Consider the following 23561-nt stretch of genomic DNA (forward strand, 5'->3'; position numbering starts at 1 on the left):
GGCTTCTTGTCACGGCCGCTGCAAACTTCTCTCGAAACTTTATTTACTAAACATCCGGACACTTTCATTTTCACTTCGTTCCACTTCGCGTAGATGCGTTAACAACAAAAGGCGAACGAACACGAGAAGAACGAAGCAGTTTAGACCTAATGGCCTTTCCTTAACGAATGTTTTCTTTGTCTTGGTCAAACAACAGGGTCCTGGAACCCTGTTGCCCGTGGAAGCTTAACGGAGAGATAAATAAGTTTAAATTCTTCAAGGCTGGAAGAGAGGAGAAGCCTCTGGCGAATAAGTGCTGTTTGCAACAGTAGAATCGTCCACTCTTAGTAGAATTACCAGCTACTTCAAACTCCATTTAAGAATTACTCAATTATTAACAATGCTGCGAGTTTTGGTGATGATAAACAAATAAATTTTTCTCTTCTCCTTTTAGTTTTAAAAACGTCGCACAATTCTAGTACTGAAATTATTTGTTTCTGCTTGTCCCATATTGGTTATAGTTTCTATAATTAAGTGTATTGATATTTTATAATGTACTTTGTGGCTTCCTAGCGATCTCTTTCGCGGCAGACCACTGTCAAGCAGAAACGTCACCGTCAAAACACACCCTACTCTCGGCTGCGACAACCCCAGCAACCAAGTAAATATTCCAAGAACCTTTTGACTAGGCGCTCATTTCCTCGATCGTCTCCTTCGCGAGTCTCGTCGACTGGAACTGAATCGTCCAAATCTCGTAAGAATAATTCACAGTACCGAAGGAGTTATAAAAGTTCCAGTCGCTCCAGGAATTGCCCTTTCAGGACGTCCAGACGACGTTGTTTCGACGAGCAAAATGAGCAACTGGACGTCGCTTGGACGTCGAATGAAAGTTTTAGGTGAAAACGGTACACGATGGAGACTTGTCGGTGGTAAATAATTTATGGACGCTGTGATCGAGCAAATGAACGAGCGAATATAGACTACCTTGTTATATTCGTGGTTTTGTTGATCGTCTGCGGGAATTTTAACCCTTTGCACTCGAGGATTTTGTTCTGGTATTTACGGGTATCATTTCACTCAGGGTGAGTAAGAAGTATCGCGATTTGGGAAAAAGAGGGATGTAACGGGTGGAATTTTGCCTAACCACACACCCTGTATATCGGCGAGTTGTCATGGTTGCCCAGGAAGGAATTGGCACACTGACACAGTGGCGTCCTGCATTATTAAACCGGCAAGAGCGGATTCAAGGCCGCGGCCAGGATTGGCCCCGAGCAAAAATTAGCCGCCTGTCGCTCAACCGTGGTATTAGCCCGCGAGCGAAGGCGGCTTTCGAAGCGGACCATGGCCGCTGATTCCTCTCGGAGCGAGTCCCGCGGGATCGAGACTCGTCGACCGACTCTAATTGTCGGAAGATCAACGATTCCGCGACCAGCGCTTCGTCGTTTCGACTCAGTTGTCGCTGGAACCCTGATGGCTCTCAGGCTTGGACTCTGTTGGACTCGGTTCGTTCATTTCAGGGTCAGGATTTCGTAAGAATCGAGGAAGATTTCGAGGAATCTTTCAAAGAAATGTTTCCGAAGTAACCCTTGTGGTTTCGTAGTAGAACCACCATCTTGTAATACTGTATAGGGGTGAAAGGAACGCAGTAAAATTTAACACGTTTCTAATATTGGAAGAAAACCTCCAGGCGATCTCGATCTCACAAACGCTTTCATCCGCGAGGAGTACGGCTTATTTTCGAATCCACCCAGCGACAACATTTTTTTGCGTCCTCTCCACGCACCGCGACACGGGAAATCTCTTGTATTATCGACGTATTTTGAATGCAGGGTGCGAGCAAGAGGAACAACGAGTGAAAAGAGGCGAGTGAAAGCGATGGGAAGGGGAAAGGATGGTCCAGAGAACGATCTTCCAAGTCCACGTTTCTCGACCCCATCTCGTTACCCCTCCCTCTGTCTCCTTCTCGCAGCTTTTACCTTCACTCTCACTCTTTGCTTTTATCTTCCCTGCCTCTGGATCCTCTCCTTCTCCCTCTGGCGTTCGAGCCCTCTCCCCTTCCTCCCCTTTCTTCCCGTTTTTCAGTATCGTCTTCCGTTCTCGTATCTCTTGCTTCCTCCTTGCCTCCGTATCCATCCACCTGCTTCACCCTTCTCTGCCACGGCACCACCCTTCGCTGGCACCCTCGCGTACCATTCGAGCTATCCAACCCCCCCCCCCCCGCCCTTTGGATATCTCCATACGCCACTTACCGGGCTCAGGATGTTCTCCGTGCGTACGTGCGTGGAATCTCCGAGCGCTGATAAGGCGCCACGATTACACATATTCTCGGTTTATTTGCATTTTTCAACGCGAATTTCGTCGCAGAACTATGCCACGGTAAACTTTCGTCGTCAATTAATGCTCGGAATGGTTAAACTTAAGGTTTTCTAAAAGCTTCATGAAACGAGTTGAGAAACGCGATGAAATATAAAAAGTTACGACTACACCAAGTGCTTCGACGCTTAAATTTCAGATTTTTCAAAAAGGTGGAGTTAATCGATTTGTGCAGCGTACGGGTCAATTATCCCGCAAATTTCGTCCTTAAATCCCCAAGAAATACCGACACGAGAGCGTAAACGTCTCAGAAACTTGGCAATCGGCAGCTACGTTCCCGCGCGCAGAAAATAGAAAATCAATCGGCTGGCGATTGATTTCTTTGAAACAAACTACGAATACATATTCTGACGTCGAGAAAGTATCGAAGAAACGTCAGAGGCGTGCCGTGCCCTACCCGTAATGCCTCAAGTGTCCATCGAAGCGATCCACCTTCTTCGTCCTGGCGCGTTCTTCTCTTCGACGAGCAATTAAAAGCAATAAGGCTGAAGTAATCCTTCCCGCGTTAGGCGGAGGGGCCAAGTAACGCGGCGGAAAAGCAAAAGACTCGGCGATAAAAAAAGAAACATTCCTTATCGCGTACGAAGATCGTTCGCGCGATGACTTGAGCGTCACTGTCCACGTCCCGTTCCCTCGCAAGGGGTGGCCACCCCTCGCTGGACTGTAGAATGTTGTCGCTGGAGGCGGCAGCCGACGATGGTCAGAGAAAGCTGTGTCCACGGGAGACAGTGAGCTCGAGAGGGGAAAAAGAACGGCGAGATATGGGGTGGCTGGTCGGACGGCCAGCTAAGGGGGTGGACTTTAGAGTCCACCCCAAGGGGAGCGACTGGATGGTGGAGGAAACGAGGACGGAGGCAGAGAATTTACGCCCGGCAGTGAATTCCTACAGGACCTCATATCACACGCACGCACTCACGCACCGTGACGATCGTTTTCGCTGTGTGCGTACGCGCGCGAGTATGTAGATGGACGCACATGCGCGAGATAGTGTACGGCCAGGAAAATTCTCGCGCGTTCGTGAATTGTGCGGGTCCTACCAAAGGGAATCCATAAATTCTGTAACACATGGACCGAGGGAATTCGCCAAGGTTCTCTCGCGATTTGCACTCATCATTTGCGAATACATATTGCGAAACAGACAAAAATCGCGTTCGCCGTAATATCGAACCCTTGATTAAGAATGTGTTTACTTTGATTCGCTAGAAAAATAATATTTCGTTTTGGTATTTCTCGAGACTTTCTTTGATCTAGGAAATTTCTCGCAGAATTGTGCGGGACCTGCGAATGGGAGCCCATAAATTCTGTAACACATGGACCGAAGGAATTTGTTAAGGTTTCTTACGATTTTGGACGACGTTATTAAACGGTGTACCGTCCTGGTCTATGTCGACACGTATCCTCAAGGTTGTAAACAGCGTCGCGTGCGTTTGAACGTGTACACGGCGACCCAAAGGGAACGTATTACTTCCGAGACTCTTCGATTCTCGAGTGTAATACGTTCTTAGACGCGTTGAATATCGTTGAGTTTATATTTGGCTCGGTAAACTTATGTCCAAAACATGCTAAACTGTTACGCGACAACGAGAAATAATTGAAAAATCGAAGGACGCGAGATTCTCATTAAACCCTAGCGGAGTAATAAATTTGCACCGAGAACGTTCTGCTGAAATTAATGACGATACCCGGGATAAACATCTTCAGCCTCGAACACCTTTCGTGAGTAATCCTGTAACGACGTCAGCTCTGCGTGCGCTCGTTACCGAAGTTAAATGTCAATAAACAGTCGCATAGACGGGAATTCCGAGGCACCTTTAACGTCGGACCAAACAGAAGCGGCAAAGCAAGGCGCCAATCACGCGCGAAGACAAACAGCGGCTGCGGACCATCGCTGATTGCCGAGGAAGTCCTTCCAGGACCTCGTACTCCTGCTGGTAGGCAGTGCTCTGCGCCACTGAAGGACAACGTACCCTGAATACGAAATCAAAAGGCGTCCGAGAACGTGCAAGTTCCGCCTCGGAAGTTCAAACATTCGCCTGAACGCGGTCGAGCTACGACGCTTAGATCCCATACTGCAATTATTAAATTCTAACTTTCGAACTAAACAAAAAAAATAAGAATTCACTTCCGTTTTTAATTAAAATTTGTTTAACGAACCCTGAATTCGAATAAACATTCCTTCGTTCATCCGACATTGTCTACCATTCAACATTGTCTACCATGAAACCAATGGCAACGAGAAGCTGAAATCAATGGTCCCCAATGACGTAATAACAAAAAACCCTACCGAGTCTAACGTTAATCGAACTCACTATCATCCAAGCCTAATCCCGTGCGACTGACCGACGGTCACCAAAGGACGAACGACTAGGAACGACGTTACGCTACTTCCGACAGTCGATCGTCGTCTACCTCCGGGCGCCCATTATATGCATCCACGCAGCGAGGCCGATCCAGGACGTCAGGAATCAACTTAGCCGATCTCCGCCAGGCGATTTGATTTCAGGGCGTGACGTCCAAAGAAGCAGATATCGAGGGATGTGTTTCGCTTGTCCAAGCCACGGCCTCGTGAATATTCCAAGCTCTAAAAGCTTCTCTTCCCCCTTTCTGCTCCGGTCTACTTGCCCAGATGTACGACGAACGAAGGGTCCATCACGTCCATAACAAGCTCCCCTCCCCTCGCCTCTTCCACCCGCTCCATCTCTTTCACTCCGAGACAGTTCGCTCCCTGTTCTCGGTGGTCTTCGTCTCTTCTCTCTACTCCCTCGTCCGAGGTCTTCTCTCCCTCGCACCCAGCCTCTCTAGGCCTCCTCGAGGAGAGCTCTCAAAGGGTCCAGAGCTATGGAGACGTTGGCACCAGGGGAGTGAACCAGCGCGCAGAGAAGGGCAGGAGAACGGAAGAGTAACGTGCCGAGGAGAGACGGAGAGAGGAACAAGAGGAAGAGAGGCTACCTACCGCGCCTACGTTAGGTAAATTCGGTGTAACTCGAGGGGATGAGGATAAGAGGCGCTCGCTGTTGAGGGGAGTGAGAGGAACGCGATAGAGAGGGATGGAGAGAGAGAGAAGGACACGGAGGGATAGAGAGAGAATTCGCTAGGAGGAGACCATCGCCCACAGGGGTGGACCGGTGATCGATAGCCACACACTTCGTCCGCCACCACCTTCAGACCCTGGACTCTTCCTACGGTGGATAACTCTGCAAGCTTCCCCAGCCTGCGAAAGCCTTTCACGTCGACCGAAAATCCGCGTTCGAAAACTGCGGGATTCCGCTTGGGTATCAAACGTAATTAAAGAACGCTTACGGAATTGCGTGACCACGAGGTGGTCAAGAAGAATCTTATTTGTTTCAGGATGCCCCGCTAAAGAATCCTCTAAAAGACACAGGACTCTATGTCTATTGAAGAAAGCTCGAGTCCTATCTACTGCAAATAATAAGTTGCAAATAGTTGACCAGAACGAATAGTAGGACCCCTTCGGACCGGCGGTTGAAAAGGTTACGAAAATAACCGTCTAGTCTGAAGTGCATTACGGAAGTTGCGAGAAGATCGGTCAGCGTTGCGTTCGCAAGATGAATCGTGAAATTTCGTCGAGTTCTCTGTTTCAGTAAATTGGAATTCCGCGTTGTCGAAGCGATCGCCGTGGGGGGGTTCTTCGCGATTTCCCCGAAGAAGTTTTCCACCACGCTCGAAGTACTCCGTGGAATCATTAGTCTTCGTCGACGGGGACGGCTCGAACGACGGTGACCGGTGTTTGCTCAGGTGGCAGCGGGGATTAGAGTTCAGTTCATCGAGCTCCGATCCAGATTTTCCGCTGCGACCTTACCGAAGTCGCTCGACATTAGCATCGACCGTGGCTGAGCCGTCTAATTGGGATTTTCCCAGGTTGAGTGGTATGACCAGCCTTGGAAAACTACCGAATTCACGTAACGCGCTTTCTCCGTGAAAGCATAATGCGAAATCCTGGTCGTCGTGTTAGGACCCGCCTGTCCTCGTTACAGTACTTCCACGCTGCTGCGTCGAAGCTCCCCCGACCGAAATTATGGTCTATCGAGGCCCTTGGCGTCGGTAATTACTACTTCGGTACGCATTCCAATATTTCGTTAAAAAGATATTATGGTATGATGCTATAGTTCATTATTTAAGGATTGTCTGCATACTACTTCAAAATTTAAACTTCTTCGATTAAATGTTTTACTGTGAAGGGCACGTCGCAAAAGATTGTATTTTTTAAATGACACTTTCATTACCGATTCGTGAATTTCAGTACCTTTAGTTAAAACCTAAATGCTGCGCGAAATCGCATCGTAGCTCGACTCCTTATTTTCGTTGCGCCGCTATTCTCAGACTCCCAGCTAATCTCTTCGTCGTCCTAGGTCAAGCAACATTCGCAACAGCTCGTTCGCGGTGCTCCAAAAACTGACTCGATTTATCTCCGACCTGATACGCGGAGGGTCGAATTTTTTTACAATAGCACGCTCAGACTGCAACGAAATGCACTTTTCCCGCGAAGAGGCGTTGCTTCCCGCCATTACGCAGAGCAAAGATTAACAGCGGCTTCCAGCGCGTCCGGCGGCCATTCGACGTGCTCCTTTTTCGCGGTCCGTCGCAATTAGTTGCGACGATGCAGGCATATTTCTACCCCGTGGAGAACGAGAAAAATGGCGCCCACCACCGCTGACCAACCCTCGGAGTTTTTTCTGTCGTGTGCAGCCTCGCCGACGAAGCGTTTAGCGACGGACCGTTCGCATCCGTGTCTTGAAACTGATTTAAAAGTTTCGAGACTGCGGAGTCTTTATTGTTCGGTAGTTTTAAGTGTCTATGGATAACATTAATATTGACTTTCCTATTTTTATAATTTTATTTCGGTTAACATGATCGGACCACTGCACGCCCCCGCCACTCTAACCGTTCCGACTCTATATCCGTGCAGTTCACCACGTGCTTCGTTTCGCTTTTCCAAGGATCTCTCTGCCCATTCGCTCGCGTTCCGTTGGCTTTTATTGCGGCGGAGTTTTCCCGCATTTGCGGTCGCGTTTCAGGGCTTTCCCCGAAATCGCGATTAGCACCAGGGACTCCCCGCAACCACGTGCTGCGCCCTGGTCGTGATTTATTTTTATTACCCCGCAGGAGCTGCTTCCTTTCTCATTATCGTCGCTGCGTTATTACGAACCCGTTACGCGCCATTGGGGCTGCGACGAACCTTCATACAACGAACCTTTACTCTGTTAGGTTCGCGACGGACTGTGCTGGGCATTTGTCGATTACATTTTCTATCGAAACATCGATCAATTGAATTCTACTGCAATCGAAGATCAACCCTTTCAGACTTGAATTATTTCAGACTGAATTATTTTTTTTCTTGCACTAATGTAATTTAATTTTTAGGGTTAAAAAATATCCTAATAGAGTAGTTTTCGAGAAAACCTGATCTTTTGGTCGGGGAAGAATGTTATTGGACAAATGTATTTCCATAAAACTGTAGTTTTGACTCGACGTCAACGAATGGCGCGAGGACAAAAAATTCCATCGAAGGTGATTCATTCGGACGTTGTTTAAAGAATTATTTATACCGTGTCCAGGAACAGCGGGATTTGTATTCTGGAAAAGAAGGAAATCAGAGGGAGCTGGAATCGTCGTGTATACGGATGAAAATAAGGGACGATGTCCCAGGAGTGCCACGATCCCAGGATTTGTTTGCCACCACCTACCCCCGTAAATGTGCTTTCATCTAACGGAGTCAATTCCGATGGGGAAACGCGAAGGATTTGCGTTTTGGGTCCCGCCGAATATGGCCAGGACTCGAATTAATATTTACGAATGCCGAAGGACACCCTTAGGGTCCCCCCCCCCTATCCATGCCTTCGATGCCATTTTTGAAACGCGAACTGTGTCGTCGAATTACGTTCCATTAACCCGTTACAGGATTAAATTTGAAACGTTTTTCCAGATAGAAGATCACAGGCATAAAATATTTTGAAAATGTTTTCTTTCTTTCGCAAGTCGGATCCTCGCGAGTCAAAGAGTTGAAAGCTTGAGAAATTCATCTACGTCATTTCCTTTTTTTTTTTTATCTAGCAAATAACTCCCACGAGACTGGAGGAAAAGCGCCGATTCTTATTTTCCGAAGCGTTCACCCTCGTGCGATCCCCGTAGGTGCAGCATCGCGGCGTTGCAACGAGCGGTGCTCGAGAGGGGAGGGAGGGTGAAAGATGCGGAAAGACAGATAGAGGAAAACGTAGCCGGATGAATGCAGCCGGTAGATTCGGCATGGATTTCCAGCGACGGTAAAACCGTCACGATTTCCGTGCGATTGTCACCGTGAACGGTCGGACAAGCATTGTCCGTGGAGCAAGAAGGGGCGCAGCGGGTGGCAAACGTTAGGAAATTCGCCGAGTGGTGGGGCTGCGGGGAGGTCAGGAGGGGGTGGCAAAGGCTAAGCCGAAACCTTTTTCAAGGATGAAGGGCTCGTTCTCCCTTCGTCTACACTGTAGACTCTACAGTATTGTACGCGTCGGTGTTTCTCCGACTGTTCGTCCTTTTCGTCCTCTCTCTCTCCTCTCCTCGGTCTGTCGTCTTCTTTCTCGACGCAACGAGTATACTCGATGTAAGTGAAGTCTATGATCGGGTATACTCGATACGAGTAAAGAAGACAGAGGTTGAGGTTTAGGTAAACGTGCGGTTAATGAAGGGCCTTCCAAAGAGGACTTTTGTTTTTTTAATAACATGCATGTATTTTTAAATCAGAAAATCAGTATATGGAACTTCGAACTTCTAACTTCGCTCCGATTAATATGAATATAAATAATAGTAAATAGAGTACGAGTCGCTCCATTTCCGCGGATGTTCAGCAAATTGCGCGTGAACGAATCGAAGAATTCCCTTTGATTCGCCGCTTTGATCGTGACAAGCGTAATAAAGAACGAATCAGAGTGCGTCGAAAGAGCGAACCGTGGCCGCGAGCGCGCGTGTCAATGGCCCCGCGCCAAAATTGCAGAAACACCGTCGAAGCCAGTGATGGCTTTTCGGTCCTTTTGCTTGATTTTTGGTAATTACGCCGCGCGGAAGGCTAGCAATCTCGTAGCCAGGCCGCGCTGCCTCCGCGAAACTTCTCCCGATGATAGCTCGGCAAATAACAGAGACTGGCGAGAGGCGGATGGCAAGAGTTGCCAGTAGACTCTCCCCACCTCGGACGTTCATCTTCGTCGTCGATTGTTCCACGTCGATCGTCGTGGATCGCGTAATTGGATCTGTACTCGCGTGGTCGGACTATGAATTTCTTTTTTTTTTTTTTAAGCTTCGAACAATTTTTTAGACAGAAACTAATTTTATTTTTGATTTTGTTTCCACTTTCTCGCTATTCTGCATATATAAACCTGATTACAGCCCAAGGACTTATTTATCAGACCTAATTTCCTAACATTTATAACGTCTAATATCCCAATGTGGCCAGTGCCGCCGAAGAATTGCCCATCCCTGGCGAAAACGAATCTCAAGACGAAATTACCGGGACTGAAATATTTAATTATCTCTAGAATTCTTTTGTTCGCGGGTCTTCTGCAACGCACTGACCGGTGACTTAATTAAGGGCTCGAATTTCCGCCACCGGGGGAAAACTCCTCCCTTCTCGCGAGGGATTTGCGTATTTCCTCTGTCGTTTCGTGACGACCGATAATTGACCCCCCTTGGAAACCAGATCGTTAATAACGAGATTATTATTCCGTTAACTATTCCCGTAAGAAAACATAGATTTAAAATTTGTTTAAAAATGGAGTTAATCGATTCGCGCAGCGAACGGCTCAATTGTTACCATCGAATTTCCTCTCGATCCCCTTTCGTGACACGCGTCATCGACTAGCAACGCGTCAAATTGTAACAAAATTTCCAAGAACGTGTCCCGAACCGCTCGCGTTTTTAAAATTCCGGGCACGAGGCAGTTCCGTGAACGCGCATGGCGAAGACAACGGGGCTCGAGAGCTTACGGCCGCCAGAGAGACGATCTAGGATAAACTAGCGAAAAAGGGAAGGACCTCCTGCGGTGCGTAGAACAATGGCCCAGAGGTTGCCCGAGCATCGAGATCCTGAAGTATTTACGATCTCGAGGTTGGACTCGAACGCGACACGAGATTACCGATGGTTCCCAGATGAAGTCAAGATCGCGCGAGGACGCGGGGAACGAGGAGCGCCGCGAGAACGAAGGGAACGAAGACGAAGAGAACGAAGGCCGTGAATAAAGTATAGCTCTCAGAGATAATGATACGGGGAAAATAAAGAAGAAGGATGGAAGCTCCGAGGAATTGAATTGCTGCGGGGGTGAAGTCGTGCAAGATGAAAAGTTCGCTTCTTTTGTTGTCTCCCGACCCTAATAATACTAATTTCGCGATGAACTTGTCGATTGTCATCCTCGGGATTTCGATTGCGTCTTGTTCCATGGCAAATATTTTTTTTAACTCATTCGCGACTACCGACGTAACACTACATATTTCTAATATTGATATTTTGTTCATTAGAAGTATATACATGTGTAAAGTTTATTCATGTATATATTATACTTCATCTAGCAGGACTACGTTGACGTATTTTGTTATTGAGGAACATTATCGTAGCGTGTGCTTGTTAACTGTTCCTCGCCGAAAATAAAACATACGCGCACGGGTGGATGGCAACATCGCAGAGGGGAATAAATTGTTAAACAGTGGAACTCGGGGAAAATCGCGAGGAAAATTGAAACGGTAAAAGGATGAAAGGAAAAGAACGTGGAAGAAGCGCTTATGTACGAAGAGTCTCCCCCGGGATACTAATGAAGCTCGCCCTTAATGAATCCACACCGGGTCCTTAAAGATTTCAAGATAACGCTGATGGATACTCTCGCGCCAGGAACTCTTCCAGAAACGGAGATTACCTTCTCCGTCAGGATTTTCGCCAAGCGTTGGGACTGCGTCTGCTTTGGGAACAGCGCGAACAAGGGATCTGTGGATTCCTAATCGAACGTAAGTGGCTTTGGTGTCTTTTCGCATAGAATTCGCCCAACGATCGAGTCTCGCAAAGATCAAAGAGACTGAGTCTACTTTTTGAGTGGTTTTTGAATCTAGGAAAATTGAGCGTAGAGTTTGAATTTTATTTTGGTAAACTATGAAAACGAAACGCTCTAAATAAATTACACATTGAATTATCCTGGTAGAAGATCGCTCGTATCGCTAGGTCGAAAGGGACAATTAAGATAATTTCTCGAACGTTTCTCGTAAATAATCTCTCGCTCAAAAGTTCATTAAAATTTCACAACTCTAGTGGCGAGTGCTTCGTCGAACTTTGGGCCCCCCTGGGTTAAGGCGCGACGATTTTGCGAAGCGATAATTCTCGCAGAAGCGTTCAGCACGCCTAATTAACGCCCGAATGGCCGGGAAAGCGGTTTATTCCCAAACGTCCGATCGATCGGTCGCCTTAATCCGCAAATGACATTAATACCGTTGGCTGTAAAACAATGCGACCGCCGAAAGCAGCCCCCGAACGAACGAATAACATTCGTAGGGAATTAACAGTTATGCCAAGGAACAAACGGTGCCTCCGCGACGCCTCTCTCGCTTTACGCCCGCAACTAATCGCATTACGTTTCCCTGAAAGCTCGTGTCTCGCTCGGACGCGAGGCTCACAGAAATCCCCGCAGGTAGACGGCCGAGTCTATTGTCCGCGTCCTTCCGAAATCTTTATTGTTTTAGCGGAAATATTATTTCAGGCACCGTTCGAGGCAATCCACCTCCCCCTAAATTCTTTTACGTCCCCGTATAAACGCGCGTTTTTCACCCTTTACGCGTTTTCTATGTTCACGCACGTGTTACCTGAAGAAACGAATTATAAATCATTGTTCGAGATTGTCCACCGAAATACAAGGTTATAAATTTTTATGACCCTTTCTCCTTTCCTTTCGTTCTGGACGAAAGGCTGCAGATAGTGGGCGTGGAATGTCTAGGATTAACCGAATGTGACCACTTAATAATTATACTTCGCAAGGAAGACAGCAAGTAATATTCTTTCTGGCGAAGAAAGCCTTGTCACGGAAATATAGTTTGAAAAATGGACAGAAAGAATTTTACTAAAGTATTTCATCAACTCCCCGACGCAGTATTCACCTCGCAATCACCATCGACTAAAATCCCCAAAAAATAGAACGTCAAAGCCTGAACAATTTCTCTTGGCCACGCGTTCCACACGGCTCCTGCTCAGAATCTTCGAAGGACCTCCGATTTGAAAGGATCGTGCGACTCACGATGCGTTCCACGCGAAATCATCGTCTAACCCCTTCCTCCACCCCAGAGAAAAAAAAGAAGAGGATAATCCCATCGGTGACACAATGTTCGCGTAACCGACGTGAGGCTGAGGACTCGAGATGGACGAAGAGGACGGAGGAGGAGGATGGTCCTCGACGACCTCATGGTCGTCACACTCGCACCCCATAATCCTCGAACGGCATTCACGATCAGACAGTGCACACACGCCGAAGCTCTCGCGCGCAGGAAGAACCAGGAGAAATCGGCACACGAGGACGAAGAGAAAACGAGTCGCGCGACCTGAATAACTCCGCCTGGATGTTTCTAATGCGTGGCTTAGGAGGCTCACGAGTTCGTGAAGAGGACCGATGAACTTCGGATAATCATCCGACCCCCTCGTTCCTTTCTCGTACGCTCGATTTCTTCTCCCGTCTGGACTTCTTTTCTTCCCTTCCGTGGGACGAACAATCGAATTTTTCCACAATGGCGACCACGCGTTCGCCAGGACACCGCTTCCGCTTACTTCTCCGCGGCTTTCAATGGCGGAACGTGGTCGAAACTCGAACAATCGGTTTATCGATAGTCTGGACGCGGTTATAATTAAAGAATCGAGCGGTAACGAAAGGAGCATTGTTCCACTGGTTAAGCATTCGAAAAGAAATTAGCAAGTTCTGAAATGTTTCAACGCTAAAATGATTGAATGCTAAGATGCTTGAATGCTAACATGCTTCAATGCTCAAACGATGCAGTAAAAAACCTTGACGCTTCCTAACATTCGTCCCAAAAAAATTTCAAAAATCGGCAAAAAAATCAACTTTAAAACTTTAACGACACGAATCACCATTGCTCGATCCACCCTTTCCACTCTCTACACCGAACTCATCAGCTTCTCGCTTCATCGAGGCGATTACTGTCCCGTCAAATTCCCCGCCGAACACAAGTATGCCCGCAGCCGTTAGGCTCCCCAGTCACCTAGAACGATTCCTCCCGTGAAGAAATGAAAAAGCTCGTTGTCTCGTCACGAGGAACGCTCGAGGGGGTCGCAAGTCGATCGAATCGCGTTCGTTGGAAGGCGAGCCACGAGCAAGCGAGGAGACCCCGGAAAGAAAGGGAGCGAAAAGGATGCAGCGGTGAAAATCGTAAGACGAGAGAAACAGGGAACGATGTAACGAAAAGAGAGTTGAGGAGGGGGGGGGGGGGGAAGGGACAATATCGTGCGCGTTTACGATGTCGTTTTGCCACGATAAATATGCTCGTGAACCCCTTTTCGTGGGGATGCAAAACACCCCTTCGGTAGGCGGGGTGCAACGAAACCTGTGTAATCTGCCATACGTTTCCCATGAATATGCATCTGCGAGGCTAATGCGATTTGATTCACGATTGGCCCAAAGTGTACGACCGGGGGGAGATCTCTCGAAACCCGCAATAATTCGATACATCGACCGTGAGGGCACAAATTAACGTTTGTTAGCGCAACGTTTCCATCGGTTCACGGTTGCTCGAGACGCGAGCTCGTGATGAAAATAAATCGCTCCCGTACCGGGATTACCGCACGGAATTGATTACCGGTACGAGAACTCGATATTCCTTGGTCCCTGAGACGATTCTCGACGCGATACGTCGAAGAAAAGGAATAACATTATTTTTCATGTTCGTTTCAGTGTACACCTCGGACTACCTTCATTCATGTGATTATTACAAATTTGGTAAAAGCCACGGTCGAAGAACTTCCGTAACTGTCTCGGTTCCCGAAATAATTACACGCACCACGTGTTCCACGCAAATCTTCGGCAACGCTAATAAACTACAAACTCCGACGGATCTATTTTATCTTCGTTTTCCGAGCAAATTTACTACGCAAATTTATCCGTGACGTTGCTCTAACGCCGCCGCGAAGGATTTAATAAATCACCCAGACAATTAGCAAGTTCTCCGCGCTGGCGTTCCGTTAGGTAGTCAGGACAGGTACGGCCATTGATTCGCGCTCTTTTACGATCTTCCGCCGATACTGTTCGATCTCTCCTGGAAAATTCTAAATTGCTATCCCGTCCGTCGTGACCCGTACAAAGCGCACAAGGGGGCGAGAGGTGACGGCCGGGGAACGGGGGGGGAGGGGGCGGGGGAGGTTGCAGCACGGCGAACCAGAGGGAAGATTTTAATTGCTTTATTGCCCGAGAATTTCCGAGAAACCGGCTGCACGCCAATAAAACCGATTTTACCAGGCCCTCGTAAACTTTATGCCAGTACACCGAGGTAACGTCGAGTTTTCGACGTCGTGGAAACTCCGAACGATTCGTGTTTCCCTGGGCAAAGGGGTGGTCCGTGAAACACGGAAAGCGAAATCGTGGGGCACGGAGGAGAGGAGAGGAAAAAGAGAGGAAAAAATGCAGGCGTTTAACGACTCCACCTGTTTGCCTGCGAGGTGGATCGCCTCAACGTTCTTTTTCTTCTTTAATAATTCTCTTGGTGTTTAGCGAGGGTAGCAATGGTCAGGGAGAAATGGTCGCTTTGCACACCTAGCTACCGAATGGGACAACTCTAGAACCGTTCCGAATACCGACGATTGATGTTTCTTTTTATCGAGATAATTTGGCTTTCGTTCTAACCTTTTCAATGTTCTTTCACTTTCCCATATACCACTTAAGAACTCATTTTCTAACCTATTCCCGGTTTTACGGTAACCTGTCGTCGTTCACGTCCAAGCAGCAGCTCCTCTCGAGGGTCTTCGTCGTTCGTGACAGGGAAATAAAGGGGACTAGTACGAGCAATTACGCGGAGTTGTTAACGAGGTGGCCTTACGGCCTCGCAGATCGTTGTCTCTCGGGGCATTACGCTTGTAATTTAGATACTGCCGATGAACGCGCCCCGCGAGGATACCGTTACGTCCAGGGTAGAACCGAGGCACGGGCGAGGTCTTTGCACCTGGAAGTGTCGGCGTCTTGGCGCAACGTCGCGTCACCTGCGAGGGCATTACGCACACGATCGGACCGCGAGTACGACGGCCGCATGATTGATTCCCTGATTTTATCTTCTGCCCGAGTAACGACCGTCTTTACGAGCCAATAAAAATGCGCCCGGGGGAGGGCGCGGATGCAAATCCAACGAGTCGGGGGAATCTCGGGCGCTTCCACGTTGCGCGTTTACCTTTGGTGCGCGTGGTCATGGGGAGAATTGTAGATTTTGAAAATTATGTCTTGAGGGGATGATCTGACTTATGGAGATGTAGATGGTTTTCAATTTTTTTTTTCACGAAAACTACGAGGTGAATTAAAACGAAACTCTAAGAATATTTTAATATATCGAAGAAGATACTATATGACTATTTTCGCGTAATATAGAACATTCATTTCGCGAGTGTCTTCGAGGTAAAGTACTTTCTCAACTTCGATTCGAGAATTACGAAATAAACTCTTCGAATAATTAGCGGGTAATTACGTTTGGAATCACGAAAAGAAGAAAATCTATACTACGATTTAAGCAAACTTCCTGGTCACACGAGTCGACCCACGTCAAAAAGATAAAGAAAAAAAATCTTATTTCGTCGGTCAATTTCCTCGATGATTAAGAGTTGCGAAAATGAATAATACGCTTTAATAATTCTCGTAACAATAGTTCCCCCGTCGTTATTCCCCGAAAGTATTTCCATTTTCGCATTTCTGTTGGCTTTTGCACCCGAGAAATGAGTTTGGCTCCGGAGATGAGTTGAGGAGTTGAAGCAAGAGTTCTACAATAAGATTTTCAGGACCCTAACGCGTAAAGATCACCGCTGTCGGGGTAACTCGTTACAGTCGAAGTGAAATATTGCTCGAAAGAAGAACTCTATCGTTTTTGCCGACACTTCGAAAAGAGTGCGATGTTTGCTTGTGGATAATCTACGTTAAGCAGCGAGTAGCTTCGAGACAAAGTAATCGTTAAACAAGGTGAAGATTTGAGCAACTTCTATCGTCAATAGTTGAGAATTGAACGCATCATTTCCACATTAGAACGTCAACTAAATTACGAGGTCACTCCGTGTATGAATTAATACGAATACGACTACGTTTCTGACTACGTAAATTTGCCTACCAGTGAATGGGTTAACCGACATAGTGAACTGATCGAACGTTTTCCACAATTACTTTAAAACGTTGTTAATCGAATATATTAAAAATAATATATTTCATTATCGAATATTAGCTTAAATCTTTCTCGTTAATTTTGTAATCTACGTCCATCAAATTTTATAACGATGTTGCTGTGTAATGTTAGAAAATTCAATTGTTATTCAATTGTAATTAATTTGTTTGTTCGTCCACGTGTATGAAATAGTATTCGATTAACATACGTCGAACCACTGACCTGTCCGAGTATTCGCAAATGGCCGTAGAAAAAATTTGACTAGAGGTCCTACCTTAACTCCCAATTAAAACCAAAAAGTCCGATCGACGGGCCGCTGTCCCAACGTCGCTTCGCAGAAAACCGGAAGGCACCTGCGTCTACGGTCATTTCCTGTATCATCCCCCGGGGGTAACCAGGTTAATCCTCGATTGACCCTCCTCTGCACGCAGGTTGGACCTGTCCACGACGTGCAGGAAAGAAGGGAAGCTGACTGGAGAGCAAGAGAGACGGATTCCGGTCCGGCACGCGACCATAACCGCACCACGGTGACAAAAAGGTTGCCCCGTCGACGTCACACATGCTCGTTTCTGTGCGAGCCTCTCGCTCAGCAAGATCGAGATTGGCTGTTCGGTTCCTTAATGGAAACACATGTAATTTAGATTTAATACAGAGAATACGGAAGTAAATAAAATATTATTGAAAGTTATGCGATTATTCAAAGACTCTGTCTGTTTCAACTGTCGGAATCAAACGATTAGAAGATAATGATGGTAAAACATACGAGAATAAAATTTCTTGTTTAACCAGAACATTCGTTCCAGATTCGAAGAATTGAAACTGACAATGACTAAAAATTTCAGGGACGCTTTCTTTCAAACCAGAGAAAAGAACAAAGACCTAACAATTTCGTTGAACCCGTTATTCGAATGAGAATATGAGGATAGAATTGATACAAAATTTCTTGTTGGCATCTGATAAATAGCACAGTGTATCAGCATGGATTCTAGACAAACTGGTCTAACAAGTAACTAGCCAACCTCCTAAATGCGAGTCTTGGACCTTCCGCGAGCGTCGATCAATTGTAAAGGGCTTCCTTGGCCTTGGGCGTCGTTCCGCGCCCTAATCGACAGGTTGTCGATAAACTTTAGCTTTACCGGACGAACCAGCGACGTCCTCTCCGCGGATCGGGTAGAAAGCTCGCGTAACGAGACGGTCTCGATCAATCGATGCCAACGAGAAAGCTGTCGCAAGTTATAGACCGACGTCTTTCTACGCTGTTAAGGGTAGAAGGGTAGAACTATCATTGCATTGTACCTTCTCGTCCCTTGGGATGAAAACTTCCCCTCGGGAGAGATGGAAGCGCCGAGGAAACTTTCTCAACTGCTCGGCGAAAGCTGTTGCTGATTTTGAAAGTTTTTACTTTCTCTACAGGATATGCCTCAGTAACTGGGTTGAACTATTGCTTTGTTCTAATCGAAGGTGGAGGAAATTTTGGTAATCGAGAGTTTTGTGGTACGATATGCCAATCTGGGACTACTATCATGGTCGGGCTCTATGTATTGGTTTAATTTGTGCAATATTTTATTTGAATTCGATTTCTGAGTAAATTGCGCGCAGATGTACGCTAATGATGCAAATAGGTCAAGAAGATTTAATTTAATAGTAATACATACATGTATATCGATTATAATCGATATCAAGGAACTCGGTATCAAGCTGTTATTGATCTAACCCGAATGATGTTCAATCGATACAAATAGTTTTCTAAAAAGCGCGTTTCATTTTATATAAATTCAAATACGTCAATTATTATTCAGTAATATCGAATTTCTAGCGAGAAATAGAAAAAATAATTCAAACCGTAACTTCTGTTATCAATTAGCGACGTTACATTGATATCGAACAAAACGCGTTATTAATACTAAAGAAGACCGTAACGAAATCCGGGCGCGCAAACTTGAGCAAAAATATCAGAGCTCACCTGTTACAGCCACGTAAAATAACTTCGTCAGAGCGCGCGGAAGAGAAAAGGGCGAGCACTTTGAACGTCATCCTCAGGTAGGGCGACAGGTTGTCGATAAACCACGGCAGAACACGAACCGCGTCGAGGAACACTTTGTGCTAGAACGAGGCGTTCTGCTCTCTTCGAAAGTTAAACACGAACTGCGATCGTCGAATAATGCGACTTATCGTCGCTCGTACTGTTTACCTCGAAAATATAAACATTGTTTTTCTGCACGGGACGCCCGGCCCTCGCGAGCCTGGTTAATTGCCAGTATTCAATGTAATACCGTGTTCCGAGAATTTCGTCGGAATCCGAGAGTTTGTGTTGACAACATTGACGACGTTACACAGCGCGACATTGATCATTGCCGCGGATTGTATACACGACTCTCGAATAAAGTTCTCAATAACTTTAACTGTCGTTTGCCGTTGGACAATTATTCAACGAATATTTCTCTTTGAGATATTGTTCTATTTACTGTGTTTATTCATACTTGTTATATTATTGGACATTTTATGCTTGTGTTAGAAAAATACTTGTGTCTTGCATTTGAATGTTTGCTTTTTACAACCGTCACTTTCAGCCAATTAAACGGGCGCAAATGACGTCTGGGAACGAACAGACCGTGTCGAATAACAAAAACGTTCACCGCGGCGAGATTTCGATTACGGTGTTTCTCCGTTCCCATGAGCCTCCCAGCGAGGCAAGAAAAACATTAAGGGGATTTTCATGGGATGTAGGTCATCGATTCAGGAGCACGGAGGATATCCTGTCCATAGATCGGTCGAAAGAAGAAGAGAAAAGGAGCGTGAAGTGCGTTTATGAATGAGGAATCCCGAGGACCTGACCCAGGACTCCGTGCACTTGCGTCCTGCGCCCTTGGCGACACCCCCTTCCGGCTCGATGGCTCTTAGGGGGTTGCGAGCGCCGTATGTCGCGACAACTGTTACCTTCGAATTTTCGGGGGCGGATCGCTTTCCAATCGTTTTTCATTTCAGAAGAAAATCTAACGCGCCATCGTGCACCTGGAACTATCCTACCGCATGACTAGTCAATTGGGTTTCGCAGAAAATAAATGACTCCTGTTTCTTATAAGTGAAACGAACTGAAAATTTCAATTTCAAAAGTGCGAACGGTTAACACGAAGCTCCGCCTTTCGCGAACGTTTCCACGAATTTGAAAATTACACGACAAAGTAGCAGCGTGATCCCCGATATCGATCCACCCCTGTGTCTTCCGTCAACCCTCGAAAAATGTCTGAAAACGTTAGTCCGCGAAGCGTCGAACACAAACCGTCGCTTCCACGTCCGTCAAGATTTGCCCGCAAAATGGATCTCTTCTCCCGCGGCCCTATCGTCACAATGCGTTCAAGCCTTTTTTTCCGGCGGCTTCCCGTCGAAACGGATTCCTTTAACCGGGCGAAAGAGACCCCTTGCACCCCCTGGAACACGTGTGCGAGCGCGACACATCACCGGGCGAGAACGTATTTTAACGTGGAAACGTCAGAAAGGATTCCGTGGGAACGCGATGGGAGAGGTAGGCAAGAGTTGGATTTCCCGAAGAGAGGAAAACGCTCGTCTTGTCTCTGTGCGTCGGGATATTCGATAGGGAAGGGACGAGGCGAGGGAGAGGGTGAATGATATTAACCCTCGATATACCAAGCTTTTTTAGGTTACGTAGATCGCGAGGGGTGCTTTATCCCCACCTAATGGGAAGTTCTAATGTCTGACAGCAACTTTGGTAAAAGTGGCAACTTCAATTTTTATAGCTTCGGTGGATAAATAAAGCGAGACGTTACATGTCGATTAACTCCACAAAACAAAAAGTTGAGAAATTCGATGAAATACAAAAACGAATTTGGAATCAACGGTATCAAAATATCGCGAAAATAAATCAGTAACGCTCCTGGTGTGCGACTTCGATCGCTATAAAGGCGACCGATCGCGGAATAAAAGATGGAAATATAGCAAGGAAAAGGGGCGCGATCGTTTTCATCGATCACGTCGCCTCGCAAGGGAGAGAGGTAACAGATCCGCGATATCAAAGTTAAATCGACAAGGGTCGCGTTGATTGACGATCGATAGGGTAAACTTTGCAGAAAAGAGGCCAACTTTTGCGGTAAACGGCTCTCCTTTTCGCGCGATTTGTGTCTTTCAGCGAAAGGGGTGAAACCAGCCACCGTTTTAACACGCAATCTCGTGTATTTCATCGGGAGGAAAGGGTTACACGAAAAGGGATCATTTGTCGATAAATTTCTGGTTCCCTGCAAATAGGCTCCTTCCGAACCTGTAAATTGCCCTGATTTCGGGAAGAAAGGATTACCAGCTGGAGAAATGTGGTGCTCCGAAATTAATATTTTTTCTTGGGAAAAATTTTCGCCGAGAGAGTCGTTGAATTTCGTGGTCTCGAAAACTTCGACAAGGCACTCTCTCCTTAATGCGTGCACGCATACAGCTTCGTATTTCCAAAGGGATCGATAAGTGGCTAGAACCGTTATTGCTGAACCGGTACCGTGATTATGAGGAACGTTGCCCCAAATAGTATTTCAAATCCTCGATGCTTCGAAGAAAGCAAAACTTAACAGTCTTTATTATATTGCGGGTGTTCGATGTTTCGAGTATAAGAATGATTTTCAAAAATTTGTTCTACTGTTCTCCCATGTCCCTCTTTTTTCTACATAAACATATGAGACTACTGAACAGCACAAACAACAACGACCTTCTTCCATGTTACCAAGGAAAGAAGATCCTCTGTGCAGAGCTATAAAAATTGTCAATCGAATTCGATTCCTATTGATCCTTAATTATTAACTGGGACAGCATGTGCAGACAAAAAATAATTGATTATTTCTTTTGAAATCTTAAATGCATTTCTGAAAGACCTGAAGCTGAAGGAAGAATCTAAGTGCAGGAACACGCTACAGCGTGCACGCTTTTCGAGTCGCACACAATTCCATTGTCGAAGGTATCCCCTGTTTGCTCGAGGATCTGGCGAGCAGCTGATTGGGATTTTTGTTCAAGTCTCGTGGATTACACATGGCGCGTCGCTTTCGTACCGATCCCGATGCCGTGTTACCGCGGAGACAAGAAAAAAGTATTGTTTGAGGGCGTTTCGGCCGAGGACTTGGAAAAAATCGTCGAAGAAATCGCGTGGCAAAATTCGTGTGGATTTCAAGAGAGGTTCTCCGTGCGAATAGGTAAACATACCGAGACTCTCAGTTATTCTTGTGTATCAACAATACGGATTAAAACCTTCGGTGTTGTATTAACTATTGTAATAAGGAATAAGCTGCGAGGAAAGGTACTTAACACTGCTGGAGACTAGAGTTAAACGGGACTTCGAGTGACCCTTCACGGTGAATTGTATAACGAGAGGGCTAGTTATTGCAATCATCCCTGATTGGGTAGCGCTGGAGAAAGAATAACACTGCTCAGGAATTCTTGGAAGAGGTTATTGGCTCGGTGGCCGGGAAGCTCCTGCGCGCTTGCTTGAGGAACTTCGTTATCTTAATGTTGTTTTTATGAATAAGTTTTAGATCTTAGCAGTATATATATGTATATATTCAATCTTATTTCAATCTTACGAGGTAAAGGTTTTTATTGCAATTTAATGTAATGCGATTCGTGTTTGCAGATTTTGTAACGAGATGGCTCAGAGTGCAAAGGGTGAAAAGTAAAGGAGAAACGAGTGTTACGGGTAACGTTATATGATGGACGAGATTGATCAGGTCGCTGATGAGATGATACGCGTCACTCTGTTACCCTATACGAATCCAACAAAAGGGAGAGAAATCACCCCATCGTCAGATTTATTTAATACAGCGTCGAGTGGAGGTGGCGTGTGGGGTGGCACAGGACTGCAAGTGTTGGGGGTGGAGTTGAGGGTGGCTGCAACCTGTTGAGTCAGACAATATCGCGTTTTTACTAATGCCACATCGCCGTCCCGCCACGAGGATCCGAGGGGGTGGCTACATTTTTGCCGTTCCACGGTCGGAACCCCCGACTCGGAATCGTCATTATCGAGCTTGGGATTATTAACTCCGAAATACGTGCGAAATCCGTCGCTCCTCCCAGATAAGGAAGGTTACAGTGACACCTAATAATAACTGACTATTCTCAGTGCTAGTAGATCAATTTAAATTTTACATGAGAATTATTATGTGAGAATTATTAATACGATGCGTCGTTACGATTATGAAGCAAATTATGAACGAGCCATCGTAAAACTTTAAACGACAAGTTTTCTCGCAATGTCGGCCTTCCGCTCTCGCGAAAAAAAGTAGTCATCAACAGAATTCAAAGAACTCTCGCCGCTCGCATTTTTCGACCATGTGTCGCCCACGTGTACTCGAGCATCTTTATTTTTCAGCCTAAGGTTGTATTACTCTCTGTAACGGGCGTGAATAAACACTATTCTAACAGGATAAATAAACTGAACGTCCAATCATTGTTTCCATTGGAATTTCTTGGAAATCATTTCCAACCAGATATTCCACGAATCACGACGACCTATCAGACCACCAAAGTTGATCAGGTGTCGAGGAACCGCCAGGACGAAAAGCATCGTCAACGCCGGCCTTGGTTTCGAAGGTCGACATCGACAACCTTCTCCGCGCGTTCGGAGGAGGTTTCACGAGCGCAGATAAATCTCGGAAACGATGGGCAGGGCCCGGTACAACGAGCCGTGGCTGCATTGAGCCGACGCCTGGGCCGTACCATCGCGCTATTCAGGTTCACGAGAGCATGTCTCTCTCCTAGAGCCGCTGGAGCAAAGACGCGCGCGGAGGGACCCAAGGGGGAGGGGTGAAGGCAAATGCACCGGCACCACGGTGGACCAGGTGCATCCCG

General features: G+C 46.5%; 1 long non-coding RNA gene across 5 annotated transcripts in view; it reads right to left on the minus strand.

The window, feature by feature from the left end:
- The window catches only part of LOC128876901 (uncharacterized), a 32876-nt gene extending 14022 nt beyond the window's left edge, over positions 1 to 18854 (minus strand). For all 5 annotated transcript variants that reach the window (XR_008457153.1, XR_008457151.1, XR_008457154.1 and 2 more), the window contains exons 1-2: positions 18691 to 18854; positions 17002 to 17343 (exon numbers count right to left, since the gene is read on the minus strand). This is a non-coding gene — a long non-coding RNA (uncharacterized LOC128876901). The remainder of the gene's footprint in view (positions 1 to 17001; positions 17344 to 18690) is intronic.
- Positions 18855 to 23561: the final 4707 nt, after the last annotated feature.

The sequence above is a fragment of the Hylaeus volcanicus genome, chromosome 5, assembly GCF_026283585.1.
Source record: "Hylaeus volcanicus isolate JK05 chromosome 5, UHH_iyHylVolc1.0_haploid, whole genome shotgun sequence".
Taxonomy (NCBI): Eukaryota; Metazoa; Arthropoda; class Insecta; order Hymenoptera; family Colletidae; genus Hylaeus; species Hylaeus volcanicus.